Source organism: Lissotriton helveticus, chromosome 3_1, assembly GCF_964261635.1.
Source record: "Lissotriton helveticus chromosome 3_1, aLisHel1.1, whole genome shotgun sequence".
NCBI lineage: Eukaryota > Metazoa > Chordata > Amphibia > Caudata > Salamandridae > Lissotriton > Lissotriton helveticus.
Window position 1 is genome coordinate 1,289,050,370 of NC_136061.1, and position 17,899 is coordinate 1,289,068,268.

Below are 17,899 nucleotides of genomic sequence, written 5' to 3' on the forward strand. Positions count from 1 at the left end.
ATTGACCGCTGCCACGGGCTGTCAAAGAGTGATCTCCTTCCCTTTCTCTGTTTACTATCCTGTGGCATAATGTGCTATCCTGTGGCAAAGCTCACCTGAAAGCTCACTGCATTATTTCCCTGAACAATTGACAAAAAGTACATTCTTGCTCTGTGAACTCTATGGGAACACGCACACATATCCGTTAAACCCTGATTCTCCTATAGGTGACCATATCTAATTCACAATAGCCATGTGTATCCTTCGTTTTAAGTGCTGTGAATACTGTCAATTCTTCCCTTACTATTCCCAGCTATAACCAATGATTAAATCCCCACTTTAGGGAGCAGTTGATCTTCTGTTGGTATTATATTTTATCCATGGCTTCCAAGCTTGGAGAGTTTCCTTAGCTTGTGTCTTCCCATTGACAACACAGAGCTTGCGAGATTTCCATCTCCCGCTACAATGATTTGCATACTTTTGTGTGATTTGATTCACATTCCATTGTTCCAAGTTCCTTTCCAAACTTTGAACTTTCCTGCTCCTTATTCACTATTAGATTTATGAGTCTGTAGGACACAGTCCCTCGCTGATATTCCTTAACCTTTATGGGTCTTTTCCTCTTACACCAGTCTGAGCAGTGTCTACCCTGACACTGACAGTCTCCAGGGAGGCTCCTCTTTTTCTTATTATCTGTGTTTAAAGCAATCTCAGATCACTCTGATTCGAGTGGCAGGTAACGAGCCCTTGCCTTCATAGTAGGACCACCTTTGTAGGTAGACAATTGTCTTGGCAATGATCGTATTACAAATTGAGGGGTGACTAGAACACAAAGGGAGACCAATGAACATACTAAACGAGTGCTCTTTGGCTCTCCAGAAGTACCTCCAGCCTTGTTGTGCCCTCAAGAACGCCACACAAAGTAAATCACCTGAGTCCCCTGAACCTCTGCATAGTATTGTTATTCCTGGACAAGGTCTTAAGATGATCTTTCTACAAAGTCATTACTTGCTCCCTTGACGTATAAGTTATCTTTCATTAACCAAATTTCTGAAGAGAATTTTCTCAGCAGCTATCCCTTCCAAACTATATCATTTTGTCTTTCCACTTGATTTGTCTCTCCATCTTAGCCAGCATGAGATCTTTCTTTACATAAAATCTCAGAGTTCATAAGCAAATCCTTAAAGCCTTGAGATGCCTGTGATTTCCCTCTTTCTACTTTACGCTTCAGGTGTTTACATGTTTTTTTTCTCGCAATGAGAGTGGAATCATGTTTCCATTCTCTGTCTTTTTTTTTCATATCCTGCAAGATTAAAGACAGGGGCATGCAGCTTGGGTGCAGGAAGGTTGGATCCAGCTAAATATATAGTGGTCTTGTCTGTTCCTTGTACGCATCTTTCGCTGTTCACAGGATCATCAAACAGTCACACTCCAGGAGGGTAAGGTTCCATTCCTGCTGTCTCATTTACACCACCTACTGAGGATGACAGCACATCTGTCATACTGAGTTGGGTCTAACTTACTTGAGCGACCACATTTGTATTAGACTACCCTTACTGTGGCTAATTATTTGACAGACGGACGAAGCATCATTGATAAGGCACATAATTGCAGATTGCCTGGTCTGCAGTAAGGGCCTGTCCTTTCCATGGTTGGCTCATGTTGAAAATTCATTCAAAGGGCTAGGTCTAATTTACATTTTTTCGGGCCCAGCGTCCTATGCTTCCCCCAACAAAAAACATGTGCAGGCTTTTGCTATTAGCTCAGATGCAACAGACTGGTTAAGAGTTGAGATCTCAAACAGTTGCAAGTTATTTGCACTTAAATCCTGAGAACTCACCCACTGGGTATTTGTGGAATACCAATGGAATTTGGGTACGCTCACTGCTGTTCTGTTTTAGAGCAGGCACTATTAACATTTACTCTGCTTCCCTCTAGGGTATCAGCATAATCTTGTTTTAAGAGCCTGCCCATACATTGCAGTTTCTAACCAGACCATGTTACATTTTTTTCTTTTTTGGTGATTTTTTTATAAAATAGTCCAAAAAGCAGTTAATCCCTTCAATGAAGTTTCAGAACTTCTGCACTGCATTCAGGCCAGTAATTTCCCATATTAAGCACACGCCTCGATGGTTGTTGAGAAGGGTTAATGGCTGAGTTGTTGAGCTTGTCACAGTTTGAGCATTGCCACATGACTAAATACTGCAGCTATAGGTGAGAGATCCTTCGATAAGATAGCTGAATGTGCTTAGAATCAGACAACTTGTTGCTGGGGATACCAATTCGATGGCTAATGAATGACACCCAGCAAGGGCGGTCTGCTGAAAAGGACACTGGTGGGGCGGCAGGGCATTCGTTGTTGCTGTGTCCACCTGTTTGTTAAGTAATGTCCTCAGTAGATTACTCCTGTTTCTTCATGTTTCCTAGTCTGTATTGTTTCTTCAGTTGCACAAACTGCTTTACTGTGACACTTTCCTCTTAAGTAAGACCAGTTGTCACGCATGAGCCTGTCTCCAGTTTGTTGGCAAAATTATGTTGTGATGCACCAGACGTAGCCCAGTTGTGTCTTTGTAGTTTCTTTAACCTCATGGCTGTTTGAGATATCCCTCTGCTGTGCTGGGCCATAATGTTAATGGGTGTGGTCATGACGAGCTCAGCTCGTCATGAGCATCGAAGGGGTTAATAACTATAAGTTACAGGATGGTTTCCATGTACAGTAGCCCCACCAGGAGCAACCTGCCTGCTGCTCGGCCCTTCTTCAACTGTGACACCTCACCACACGGGAACCCAAACATTCCAATCATCTCCATCACACCAACATTCAACTCAGAACACTCACACTGGCTGAGCAGCTAGGAGCTAGGTAACATAGAAGAAACATTAATACATAGGCAGGATATAACACTTGTGGGCTCATTTCTTCGTGTAGCTGTGCGTTCTCGGGGTACAATGAATTCTGATTAAAACTGTTTGTATAGTATTTTTACAATTTTTAAAGAAATGGAAAGCTGGTGGTATTTATTGTATTGCTGTCTGAATGTATAATGCAATGCGGAAGAACTGTTGGTCGGGCACACCGGTGTTTTATAAAATGCTGCCAATACGTTTTTTATTGTATATACATTCTTTTTTAAGATTGTGTTTACACATAATGTTATCTCGATCAATCCCTTTTATATTGTGTGTATGATTTTATTTACCATGAATAACTAGGTTACGTTTCCAATTCCTAATCACTTACTGAGTCCTAAGAGACTCTCTCTTCATCACACATTCCACAAACTTCTCATGAGCTTCCAACACAAATTCCCTAAACAACACTTAGGGTTTGATTACGAGTGTGGCGGATTGGATACTCTGTCACAAAGATGACGGATATTCCACCAGCCTTATTACAAGTTCCATAGGATGTAATGGAATTGCAATATGGCCGACGGGATAGCCATGACGTTTGTGTCGGAATAACCCTGCCTGCCAAACTAATAATCAGGCCCTTACCGCCTGATTCATCAAGCTAAATTGCACTCGCAAAGGGCAAGATTCTCAGAATCTTGCCTTTTGCGAGTGCAATTTTTGCATTTGGGATTCATCATCCCAAATGCAAAAATCGCTATTTAAGAATTCGCACATTTGCGAAGAATTGAATTTAAGGAATCTCTATTTGAGATTCCTTAAATGCAATTCATGAAGCATTTTAAAATTTCGAAAATGCAATTTTGGGCCGCTATTTACCGAGAGGTCAGACCTCTCGGTAAATAGCAAAAACTTAGAAAAATGCATTTAAATGCATTTTTCTAAGTTGCATGTTACACACACACATGTCCTTTGGACATGTGTGTGCGCAACATCTGTTTCAATTTGCATTTAAGGGGCACCCTTTAAATCGCTATCTTATTTGCGAGTAGCCTTTGGCCCATAGGAATGCATGGGGAGTTATTCCTTATTTGCGATTAGCAATTTGCTACTCGCAAATAAGGCTTGTGTAGGAATCGCTATTTATTTAGCAATTCCTACATGAATACCGTTTTGCGAGTCCTTAATAGAGATTCGCTATGAATCGCTATTAGGGGCTCGCAAAACGGCCCGTTGATGAATAAGGCTGTTAGTCTTTTAAGCAATAAGTGGCAACTACCTCCTTTTTCCTGACACCTCCACAACCCTAAACATATTGAATCTCATTACTGTGAAGTGCTGTGTGGGAGTACACCATTTGAGCTTGAATCTTGATTCATCTCAAGATACTTTTGGCCTCTTGACTATGGCTTTCGAGAGTAAATAAAAGCAGAAAAACAAGGTTATCATGTTCTGTTTGGAGACACAGAGATTAGCATACATCTGCATATCAATGAAGGAAAAAAGAGCCATTGCGCTCAGCTCTTTAATTTGCCGATTCAAGTAAATTCCATTACCTTTAAGTAGCAGTCTCAGACAAGCACTAACTCATACTTTTAACTACCCCATTGCAGATGGGAAGTGCACAGCTTTGCGGAATAATTGCTGATTTCAAGGTGCCTTTATCTGCTCCTTGCCTTCCGTAAGGTGAAGAAGAGCTTTAATGATGAGGGCTTATTGATGGAAATCCGCTGCTACATAATTCGTCAGACATCTTACACATCTATCATACACGTTGCTTAGCCGATTGCCGTCTTCTATAAAGGTAATTACAAACTGATCATCTAAGAAATTGACAATTTCAGCACGGGTGATTGAGAGTTTTATTTGCAGGTGGAATAAAATGGAATTCATGCCTTATTAAAGTTCCAAAACTGAAAAGTTGGCTTGTTCGTAAAATGTCCATTCTTTTGCAGGCAAAAGTTCCTGCAAAAGTAAATATGCATTTTTTTCCAGGAAAATGCGAAACACATCTTATTTTCCTGAATGGAAAACATCGAAAAATGAATGATTGTTGGGGATTACCCCCTTCATAACGTTGTATACTCTTGTAAGTAAGAAAATATATATTGAGTACTTCAGAAACCTGACATTGTTCCTCAAGAAACCTCAGAAAGCGTGCAAGAGTGATTCTCCCAAGTGTGCAGACCTGTACTGGTCAGTTGCCAATGGCAGCCAAGACGGAACAACTCTTTGCAAAATGAAATCACTTTTTTGATAGTTTACTTGTGGGCAACTAATTTGCTGTTTTTATGCTCAGCAATTGTTGAAATGATTACAATCCTAGGGGAAGCTTTGGTCAAAGTAGAAATTTAGGATTGCAAGTGTTTTTATTAGTCGCAATATTCACGATAGTGTGTGGAAATCTTTGTCTAGTTTTTGAATTGTTCAGCTCGAAACTTACACTTGGCATGTCCTGCTCTAAACGGATGGGACATAGTGTGACTGACAACAATCATGTGAGGTTTGGCAGGTGGGCCTATTGGGAAAGGTGTTGAGTCAGAGGGGTACTCGAGCAATGATGGAGGTTTGCAGGGCAGATATAGTAGGGCAGGAAGAAATTGACTTTCCAAAGGCAGGAAGAGGTATCATAGTCAAGGCCTCTGGAATTATGTGGCAAAAGAGGACCAAATTAAACAGAGGGGTTTACTAAATTATGATGCAAAATGCTAGTTATGCAGCAAATTTCGTGATAGTATTATCTTTTTTTTTTAGAAGATTTAATTTTCACATATTGACACTGTCTGGAAAAAGGTTTCATCTCATTAGTACCACTTTAACACACAAACATAGCAATAAACAGAGAATGGTGAACAGTCAGTGAATCAGCGTTTGCAAAAGGCCTTTCACTGCATGGCAACAAGCATTGCTTAGTCTTTAGTGACAATCTGTTTCAGCTACAAACATTTTTTCTTGTTAAAATCTGTGGAAAATTCATAAATATGGGAATACAATCCCACTGCCTCAAAGTCCAATACCGAAGAAACACTTTTTATGCTTTTTATTGTGCAAGATTCACTGCAACAAGCTTCCAAAGTTTAAAAACGCATTTGTAATGCAATAGGTCTCACATTACTAAATGTTTGAGTTTATTGGCGTTGCATTATTGTTAGCAACCCTAAAAGCTCAAACGTTGACTAATGCGAGACCTATTGCATTGCAAATGCTTGTCGTTATTTGTTACAGCCCTTTCGGGACCAAATAGGGAACAAACCTCATAGTAACAGAAATTAAAACACGACCCCTTCACTGTTCACTGTGGTTGCATATCTCAGGGCACCTCTGAATGGAAAGGTGGACAAGCAAATGCAGTATTGTGATGCCTGTTTTAAAATGAAAGTGGCAATATTTGTACTTAAAAAAGACAGGTTACATTTTCTGGGGGATTTTCTCAAAGATCAGCTCGGCCCTTCTTTGTACACAGGAACTCGTTGTACAAGCCGGTTTTGGCTCTGCTCTTGGGGCTGCAGACACCCTCCTCCTTCCAGCCCAAGGCCCTTCTGAGCCTCTGCTACCTCTCGCCATTCTCTTCATCTGATCTGATGTTTTCATTACCAAACTGGGTGGTGGGTGCTGAGGATGTCCCGGATGCCAAGTGAAGCCTGTATAGTGAAAGCTGTTTCCTCTGGAGTGCCCTGTCCCGAAGTACACTCGCTCTTTGACAGGTGTTAGGGCGACATTGTTCTGGCCCAGTTTGGTGTTGGAGCGCTCCTTACATCTTCATAGGGTGTTTATGGGTGGGGGTGCACCATCCTGAACAATCTTGGAATTATGCTTATTTTTGCCTGAAGCATAATTGCCCTGGGGTGTTCAGTGGGGCCTCCATGCTGCATACTTCGAGCTGGACAACTCTACTGAGTGCTAGTTAACTTCTGCGAGTGCTCAGCATGGCCATGTCGTATTTCACAGAGGATTTGCATTCCTTCATGTTTATGTGGAGAAGCGTGGCTCAATGGTTAGAGCGGCAGACCCTGATGCAGAGGTCTGGCCCGGGACCAGAGTTCAATTCCCACCTCGGCGGCTCTTGGACTCAATTTCCCCGGACATGATAATTCTCGCCTCGGTGCCTAGTCTAATCATGGGTCCCACTCTGTGACTCTGGGCAATAGCTTGCTTAATCTCCACATCTGCCCCAGCAGCGCATGGATGCCTGACTTCACCTTGGGGGTGCCCAGGAGTGGACATTTCACAGGAAAGCCAGGATGGGTTCCACAGCGGTATGAATACAGCGCTACGAGGCCTTCGGGTAGAAGTGCGCTATATAAATACTATACATTTACATTTATTTACATTTATGTGCACCCAAATGCAGAAGGGTTCATGTCTGAAGAAAGGCACCTTGGCAGGGGTACTTAGCATGGTCTGATTTACTGCCCATCACTATTTCCAGAGCCCAAGGCTGGCAGAACAGAGTTTGAACGGGGAGGAGAACGAGCTGAAGTTCTAACCATTAGCATATTTGAGGGGACTATGCCCATTTCTTTGGAAACCGAGGGTTTCAGTAGATGTGAGGCCTGCTTGGGTGATTGCAGTCTAGGAGAGGCAATGAAAACAAGGATACATATGCGCACGCATGTGAAAGACAAGCACTGACGAGCAGTGGCAGAAAGTAAATATTAAAAAAAAGAGTTCTCGCACACAACAGCTGAAGAATCAAAATGTAAGGGAAATGTACTTAAACTGTGCACCTCAGCCTGAAGGGAAGTGATGTGTCAGCAAAGCCACCAAGTTAGAAGGCAGCAAAGACAAAGGACAGTGGAGTAAACCAATGGTAGGTAGCAGGCGGGAAAAAGTCGGTTTATTGATTACAACATGTCTTCCAGACAGCGCATGCACGCTGTCGCTCGATCTAAAAAATCTACTTTGAGTTCTGAATAACCAGACTTTGCAGACATCTAAACTTATGCTGCATATGTCATTAATTAACACAAAAATAATAGTTGTGCACATGATATACCTTGCTGATAACAGTGCCATTGTGCACAAGAACTGATAAGGTAAACATGTGCAGAAATATATTGTGCCTGCCTTGTGGGGTGGAAGATGAGAGAGGAATTGTGGAGGAGAAAGGGCATTCTTTGCTGCCATAAGGTATTTCCTATCCTATAACTATGTTATGTTATGTGGCATTTACGAAGCACAAAGTCTGATTTTACATTTTAACTCATGATGAAACAATGAACATAGGCCTCATCTAGCCAACTGAAACAATTCACAAACTACTAATAAGTAATTATTGAATCTCATGCCTGTGAGAGTGGTGAAATGAAAAGAACATTTTTATGTAGTATGTAAAGAAACAACGGCATAATGTTCCACTCAGAGTTGAATACATTTCAGGATAATTAAACTCAATTTATTGGTACTAACTAATAATAATAGAAAGGACTGTGCAAGGGAAGCGCCTGAAAACTATTATAGCCTGTCAAGCCTGAAAAAATTATTCTAACTAGAAAAAAGATACCGTTTTTTCTGGGAGGATTTTGACTGTTAGATTTCAATTTAGCTACTAAAATACCTCAATGTCATTGTGAAGATGATTTTCAAAAGTTAGCAAACTAAAAAAGGTTGAGACACATTTAATGAAAAAAAGTAATTTAGAAATAAACAAAGATTTGTAAAGAAATAAAATAAATATAAAACAAAATCAGCATAAAACCCGTGGGAGAATGAACTTGCAAAAAAATCTTTTGACATGAAAAAAATTGCAAGAATTTCACCCGCATGCAACATTTTGTAACATTTGAAAAACGTTTCTGAGAACTACTCACAGTTGCAAATATTTACTAAGCCCAGGTAAGATTTTAAATTATGCAGACATCATTTGTGTCATTTGGGGATTTAGCATTATGCTTGTTATGCAAAATACCTAGAATTACAGGATAATGTCAGAGTTTGTGGCAAAATTAGAGTGTGCATGGTAGGAAGACCATAAGGAATCAGAAAGATTACAGCTGTTGTTCAAGGCAATTGTCTTTTTCCAGTTTTTTTGTAGCACTAAAAGCATCATTGTGTGAAAACTGACACGGGACACGCGACGCTAAAATATAGCAGTAAATTATTGATCTGAATGTTTTGCATTATGCATACATTCACATAATTTCCCCCAAACCTAGCTTCATTATACACATATCGCACACCCCTTATATTTACAGATCCAGGAATTGTTCCACTTCCAGGTAATGACATTTGTTGGGTACTGTTAAATACTAAAAGTCATCTTGTGAAACTCTTAATGCGAGCCTAAATGTTTCCTTCTTCTATGCTGTCGGACTTTGATGAGCCCCACTGATTACTTTGTGCAACGTTCCTTGTCACATTGGTCCATTTATTCTCAAGAAATACAACTATAAATACACGTCGGATTATATCCATTGGCCACAGTTTTCTCTACATTACATTTGTGCAATGAAGTAAAGTGCTAGACTTTGAAAAATTGCAAAATGTATGTATAAATTACACCTGCTTTGCAAACCATGAAGCTGAACAAATCGAAATAAATGGGGACGAAAAGGGGACCCTGTTCTGCAGTAGAAATTTTTCTTCCTCAGCACAGGGCCATGAAGCCACCACTCGTCACCTGCTAATCATTGTTTTCCAGGGTCCCTTATATTTTGGGGTGCAACATCTGCATAGCTGCCAAGGTTTCAGATTGCTATGTGTGATATTACCATAATTTCTGTGTAATTATGTGTGACATTTCCATAATGTCATTGTAATTATGAGTGACATTTCCACGACTATGAGTGACACTTTCTCACGAGAAAAATCAATCAATAAAGATGAGGAAAACATATAAATGATATCAGAAATTACACCCATTTGAGCAATGAGAAACTAAGAAGTCACTGAACTAATGTGCGCTAACGGCAGGCAGCTGGAAATTGAGCAGAGCAGAGTCTGACTGGGTGACTGCAGCTCTCAGATTCAGTACCCTCCAGGCTGAGTGGGGGGCACAGGCTGCTCAGAATTATCAAAGCATTCATTTTATTCATTATTAGCAGCCATATCAAGTAGGCTGAACTACTAAAACACAGATGCTGCAGCATGACCTGCCTCGCTTCGGCCCGTAGACCGATCCGTTGCTGCTGCTGGTGCAAGCGCTGAGGCCTCAGGCTGGCAACACTTTTAACCCCTCCCATGCTGATGACGAGCTGAGCTCGTCATCAGCCACGGTGCTCATGTGCTGATGACGAGCTGAGCTCGTCATGGCCGTTAGAACGCTCACACGTGGGGATAATTCCCCTGCTGTGCTGAGCGTTCTAAGGAACGGGTGTGGCCGTGACGAGCTCAGCTCGTCATCAGCACACGAGCACTGTGGCTGATGGGTCATCAGCACCAGGGCGCTGTGCACGCCTGCCCCCCAGCACAGCGGGGGAATTACCCCCGCAGAGAAGGGGTTAAAAGCCTATAATCCTACTTTCAAGGACACTGGTGCATACATGCGCACAGTCATGCGTGTCACCAGATTGGAACAAGGACAGGTGATGGTGCTGTCAGATTGCTCAGCGAGCAAACAACATGCAATGCTCTAACCATGCCGGACAGACTGCAGCCTAGCCAGTCAGCACTCTGGGCCCTGGAATGCTTGCCTTCATGTGGCTGCAGTCTGCATGTTTATGGTGCATAGCGCAAATGAACTCCACGTTCTTGGCGGGTTCTTTTCAGAGGTTGCAGCTTTCTTTTTTTTTAACAGCTTATTGAGTGTTACCACAACGTAGCTGAGCCCAGACCGTTACTGTAGCAACTAGTCACCACTCCCTGGCTTGGGCCTGGTTATTTTTGGTGTGGCACCAGCTGACAGCAAGCTCTGGATCAAGAGTATTAATCGATAAAGCAGCATGAAGCAACTCAAGTCCCTGTGCTAGGAGCTACTAATAATGCGGGACTTAGCATCTTAGCTTGGTGATGCGGATACCAGCACTAAAATGCGTTAGTCTCACACTTGATGCGTGGTACTTGGCAGGACTGTATCTGATTGCAGATAAGAGGGTTGGATAAAGTGAAACCACGCATCAGGTGAAGTCAAAGAACTTCCAGATTCTTCCCAAAGAGCCAAACTCCCTATGGTTCCAATTTACCCACTCCCACACCCAATCACCCGGTTGCCTGAACAGAAGAGTGACTGTAGCGTCACTTAGGGCCCTATCATGATTTGATTGATTTTTGATTTGATTTTTCTATTTATATAGCGCGCGAATGCCCAAGGGCGTCTTGGCGCTGAAAATGTAAAATGGACCATGAGCCCAGTCTGCTCCGAGGGCGCCATCACCTCGTATACCCATAACTACGGGGTCTGTGTACCATCTTACAAAAAGATGCAACCTCCTTCACAGTAGTAAAACACAGACTAGTGTTTTCAACCATTTAGTCCATCTTTCTGTGCAGAAATACCTCTCTGAATGTAAGATGGGGGCACAGGCTGATCACACAAAAGTGCAATATGTGAGTGCACCGGTCGCATAGAGAGGGAGCCCTGGGTTGTAATTTAACTATTGAAAGATGCCCCCTATCCACTTGTTAGTTAGCAACAAGCAGCTGTAATTGTGATGCAGTGAGCCCCTCAAAGCCTTGGACTCCCTAGCTATTTCCATGCTTCCCTAAATCTCTTCACTCCCACGTATTCCTGTCTCATTCCCAAAATAACCCTTTCATCACTTCCCTTTTATCCTGACCCATGCTAGCTTCTGCCTTTCACTCTCAAGAGTCTTTGTTCTTTGTCTCCACCAGTGGCAGCTAGTAGAGAATGGTGGCAGAGGGCGTCGGATATGGAGGGGTAGAAAAAAAGAAGGAAAAAAGAAAGATAGAAAGAAAACTTGCTTGCTGGTCATTGGATGCCGGTTGCCAGTCGCCGCCTCTCCTCCAACGCAGGAAGCACACGGGCTACGAGACTGCCCAGGCCAATCACGTCTCCGCCTTACAGCAGCATTGTGATTGGTCTGAGGGCTGTGGTACGATGTTCAGATGGGGACTGGGAGGCTGTGCATGTTCTCCACCCAGGCTCTGCATTACAGCCAGTGGAGAATTTGCAAAGTGTGCCCAAATGTTTGGATGGCCCAAGACGGCCGGTCAAACCACCATGCGCACTTAGAAACTGCTGAACACTTCTCCCCTGGCCCATGCCCTGGCCAGCCCCGCCCCATCCCGCACCTAAGCAGTAACAGTCAAATAGAATAATCATATTATTTTTGCTCTGCGCTGCTCTTAAAGAGTGGGGTGAGGCTCCTCCGCCTTTGCGGAGGAGCCTCTGCTGGCCTCCGCCCTCTCCATTTTCCACTGATGCTTTCATTCTCATCGGTATCTGTCCCTCTCTCTCACTCCATTTTCTCCCACATTTATCTTGTTCCTTTCGCTTTTCCCTCTGTTCCTGATACCCCTTCACAGTCCCCTACTATTCCTTATATTTTTCAAATGCATTCCCATTCTTCCTTTACATCTCCACTCTTACCTGCTATTGCTTCCGCTGTATCTCATTACTTTCCACTTTTCACTCACTCCCTCATTCACACGCCTATTTCCCCACTGCCTCATTTCCCCACAGATAGTTTAATTCTGCACTGTATCTAGACCTCTCTCTTTCTCTCTGCTTGTCTTTACTGCATCAATCTAGTACATTTCACTTCACTCTATCCTTCACTGCACTCTATCCTACTTTCCCTCAATCTTCCCCTCCAAGTTTTAATATTCTACGGTCTCCCCCGTAACTCTAGGCTCTTGCTCCCATTACGCTCTTCTCTCTGTTTGGCTACATCACTTATACACCTCTGTTCTCTGTATCCTCTCTCTTCTGCTGTAACTCAATACATTCTCTTTTCAACCTCCCTTCGGTCTCCCTGTACCTGTGCTTTTTTCCTCTTACCAATTCCACCCCTATACTTAAATGCTGTTGCTTTTCTTCACTCTCTCCCCTCCCTTTCCCTGTATCTCCTCACTAAATCACATCCTCCTCCTACCTCCATGTCTCCGGAACCTTTCTATTCCCATATTATCCCTCCACACCCTCTCTTTTTCTCAATACCTGCACCTCTCCACCATTTTATCTGCTCTCTCCAGCACCTTTCTGTTCACCCATCTAGCTCGATATGCTCTCCTCTACCTCTCCATTTTTTCCTGTACCTCCTACCCCATTTAACTCTCCAACCTCCCTCATATCTGTCTGTCAGGGGCGGCTCCTCTGCTAAGGGTTTGCAGCTCCGCCCATCTGCAGAGCAGCAAAAATAAAATGAGCCGGCCGGCCAAACAGTCATGTGCACTTTGCATGTTTCCCACCAGGCTGCATTAAACATGGCACTCAGACCAATCACAACGCTACACTGTAGTATTGTGATTGGCTCAGGGGAGCCGGGTGCTTCCTGCTGCCAGGACTGCAGGAAGAAGGTAGCTGAACAAGATGGAGGAAAGGTGGTGGCCGGCGAGAAAGTAAGTGGTATTTTTATTTTGTCACCTCCTGCCACCCCTGGCTGCGCACCACCGCTGTCCACTGCCAGCCACCACTGCTCTAGGTTCTCCCCGAAACATTCTACTCTACCCTGTAGCTCTCTTTATTCACACCTACATCTTTCCATGCTTCCATTGTGTACCCCCACCTCGTTTCCTCATGTCCTATCTCTCTCTACCCATTCATTATCTATCAGTACAATATGTCTCTTCAGTCTTCACAGTATCTCTAATTCTTTTCTCTGTTTCTCTTTTCTCCCCTGTATCTACCCATCCTCTGTCCATGTACCTGTGACCGTGCACCCCTTTCCGGCCACGCCTCTTACCCCAGAGATTATACACATAGTGAAACCCCAGAAAGACACACAGAAATATAAAATAAATCTGTGCGGGTGGCTGTTTATGTAGACTGCAGCTGCTGCAGGACAGGCTCGGCTCTCCACCGCTCTGTTTCCCCGGTGACACTGATCCACATGCACCACTGATGACTTCACCCCTGGACTGCACCAGCCTTTTGCAGATGATTGTGAGTGGAGGGGAAAGTTTGTAGTGCCCTAGAATCTAAATATGCCCTCTCCCACAGGATACCCCGTAGGGACACTGACTGTATGGCCGGGTAGTTAGGTGGGCCGGGCCCATGCAATCCACTTCAAGGACATTGAAACTGATCCCTGTCTGGCCCTATATTATTGCTCTTACTGGTAAAAACCCCTGATCAACTTCTGAACAATAAATGTAAAAAAACATTAAGGTAATCCATGTCAGCGATTAATTTCCATTTTATATTTCATATTTTACTTAATCTTGATTTCTCTCAGCTTTTTCCAGGATGCTGTGTTTTTGTTGTGTATTTTGTACAGGTAGTATATTACTCTTGTATAGCGCTTTATCCTAAATAACTAACGATCATGACAAAGCAGTTAGTCCTGGCTGGTATTAGGTATATGTTAGCTGTTATGCCATATATCTGGACGCAATAACAGAAAGCTCACAGAGGCATCAAAATAATATCAGTTGGTTGGTGCACTACTGGAATCACAGAAAAGTTTTTTTTTTAAGCCTTCTCTTAATTACACAGGACACACCGCTTCCACGGACACCAGCCACACACACATCTTTAATCCCATATATAGCCCTGTGTATGGCACTTCCTCCGTGACATAACCTGTAATACAAAGTGTCCTGGAGTTCAAAAATCGTACACAAGCAGCGGTGTACCCCATGGCAACCTATGTCACGCCTCCTTTGTTTTACTGGTTGGATCTGGATTGTTTTGCAGTTGTTAAACACGTTTCTTTTGCAGCACAGAATAACTTGAGGCCCTTTCTGAAAGTGCGAAAATCTCAACAACCTACAATTTTTGCAAAAATCCAAATCATTTAAGGCCCATTGGCACTATAACCATCTACCGAGTTACCAGAGCGCCCTCTACTCAGGGTTAGCACGTAGTTAACCACACTAAGGTACAAAGTCGAACAGTTGTTTGCCCGGATCACAATGTACAAGAGCTGAAGTAAGGATCAGAAAACACATGTTCTTGGTCATCGGGGCACATGACCCCATCCTTGGACTGTTCCCATGAGGCACAGGGTCAAGCCTGATTTGCATATGGCCATGTTTGAACTGGAGTGGCTTGGTGAGCAAAATAACGATGGATTAAACCCAGATCTGTGACTGAGGGTGACTGTTTTGCCATTGTGCAACATTCCGTCCATCATCTTGTGTGTTTTGCTTGGTCATCGGGGCACACCTTCAGCAAAAGACCACATCGCCTTCCAAAGATGGCTAATGGTTTATGTTAGATCTCGTGCAGCAATTTACTAATGGCGCGTTTGGGACGCGAGACAAGATGTGTGCCTGCCTGTATATTGAGCTTCCTGTCACATACATATACAGTCATGAACATTGTTCACGTGCAGTTTAGACACGTGATGTTCGGGAGCCGGCATGGACAAAAGAGCTCATTGTCCCCTAAGACAATCCTTGATGTGGGCTGGATGTCATTTGGCCTTGGTTTCTACTGTGACAGTGAAAGACAGACGCACACGTCACCTCACCGCAGAGCGCTCCATCATGATCCGCCTGATTGCCGCTCTGCAGCATTAATACAGAGGCAGATTCGGGATTAATGGGACAATTAGTGTCAGCTTCTAGCAGAGCCGATGAGTAGTGGCCATGAAAGTACTCGCTCACAATATTTATACAGCACTTGACTTGCATCAACACAGCTGCACTCTGCACTCTGCAGTCGGCGATGACTAAGCGTGTGTGCTTGTGTGTACCTGAGACAGCGGATGCATTTTTATGTACACTTGTATGGGTACAACAATGTGGGAGTTTGAGGTCAGTCTGTACTACTGACCACCTACATGTTGGCATTGGTGTCACCTCTATGTCAGTATGCTAGCATCTGCTCTAGGTGGACGTCAGTCTTCTCAAAGATGCATAACGAGTAAGTCATGATGTTTATGCTGTCATTTTGTGTTGTTCTTGTAGCACAATATCTGCCATTGACATTGCCTGTTGGTCATGATGGCAGTGAAGGTTAACAGAGTTAGCACGACTGCTTGTGGGATTCCATATGGGGATTGCCCACAGGCCAATCAGATCAGACTGAGGTGTGTTTCTTTCACAGTGTCAATAGCCTGTATCACTGTGTCCCTGCCCAGTGTCACTCGCTATGCCATTTTCTAGTGAGTGCCTGGCAGCGAACCGAAGCCAAGGTGGCAGGAGCCTTAAGCAGGCTGAGGCCCTGCCACCTCCTTCCCGGCAGGTGAATACCAGGATGGCTGAAGAGGGTGTGCCTACCAATCTCCTCAGCAAAAGATGGCACGAAATAAAGACAAGGCTTGGGAAGAAGTAGCCAAGGAAGCAGGGAAGGAGCGAAAGACGCAGAACAATTGAAGCGCCCCAATCAACATTGAAACTAGCCAATGGGAAGAGCCTGAAACCGGGATAAAGCATTTCTCGAGAAGAAGGGGAAGTAGGCGCAACGGAAGAAATAAACGTGGTTATCCATTAACTGAGGACTTGGTATTAGTTACAATGTTGAGAGGCAGAAAGATGAGAAATCCAGGATGGTCAAGATAAAAGTTTGTTCGCTGCAGCACAGTATCACCGCCAGCAAACACTTAACTTGTTATAGTACACAACTCATCAGAGCTCCAAGTTCCAAAACTCATCATGTAAATATCACTGTGCACGAATAAAACCATAACATAAAAGAATACATATACATAAAAGAAATACCCACAACATAACAGATCTTTACCCTTTAAAAAACAAAATATAAACAGGAAAAAAATAATACAGCATAATAAAAAGAAAACAATGTAAACAAAAGATTTATACAAAGCGTTTATATTTAATGGGTGGGTGCCTACTACTATTATCATCATTTTTTTTGAGGTGATGGAGTCCTCACGTTCACATCCCATGAAGTCATCACTAAGGGTGGGCGATATATTCTTGGAGCAGCAGAGCTGGGGGAGTTTTGGCCACTCCACATTACTCTTGTAACACAGAGTTCCGGCCACGTTCCGCCACCCACTGCATGGTGGAATTTTTTGCCTCACATGCGGCTTGCTAACTGTAAGTTGGAGAGCAAGATTTGGCATCCCTTAACATGATTTTTAGTCACAAGTAGCGCACCCGGCAAGTTTTCTCAAACACAGGCGGATACAGGAGGTCACAAACGGTTGCGGTCTGAAAGCTGCAGCTTGAGTAGAAAATCTATGGAACGAGCTCCCAGCACTATACCACAGCACATGCAGCATGACATACCTATTTCTGCTCATTCACAGAATTCTGCTTAATATCGCTGAGATTTTTTCTAACTTCACTGAATATTATGGAATGAAATTCTGTGAGTTCCGCCCAAGCCTAGTAATCGCTACCACAAACAGTGAGGTCTTTATTCCAACCATCCATCCTCTCCTGGTCTCCAAGACATTTTGCAACACTGAGGTCTATATCTCTCTTACTGAGATCATCAGCTGAATCAAGCTGACTATGATGACATATATGCATGTCACTGGTAAACTCACAAACCTTCAATAAGTGGCCTTCTCATCCTGGTTGGAATCATTCAATCCAACATTTTTACATTTTGGTATTGCACACTTTACCATCCTGATTGACCATTCTCCTACTATAAACATTGATCATTCTCATGGCCTTTCCAAATCAGGGTGTACCTTTGACACAAGTCCAGGCTTAACTAATCTCTCCCACTCACCAACTTCACACAAAGGTGTCTTAACCTTCCACTTAGTACTATATGCCTCTTTGATCTTCTCCTGCTTCCTTCTTTATCTACAGACCTATCTCCTTCATATCCAAATTTATTTTCTCCTTCACATGCGTCTTGAATCACAATGAGAACAACTTTGACAGGGTCTCTCCCTTTCAATAATCTAAATGGGCTCACCACAGTTGTGCTTTGAGGACTAATGCGACACAGCCACAGTTTCTCCTTCAACTTACGCCTCCAAAATTCACCAAAACCATGTGCCCATGCAACACTTTCTTTAAAAACCCTGCTAAATCTCTTGATTTGACCATTCCCTTGGAGTTCATACAAGGCAGCGGT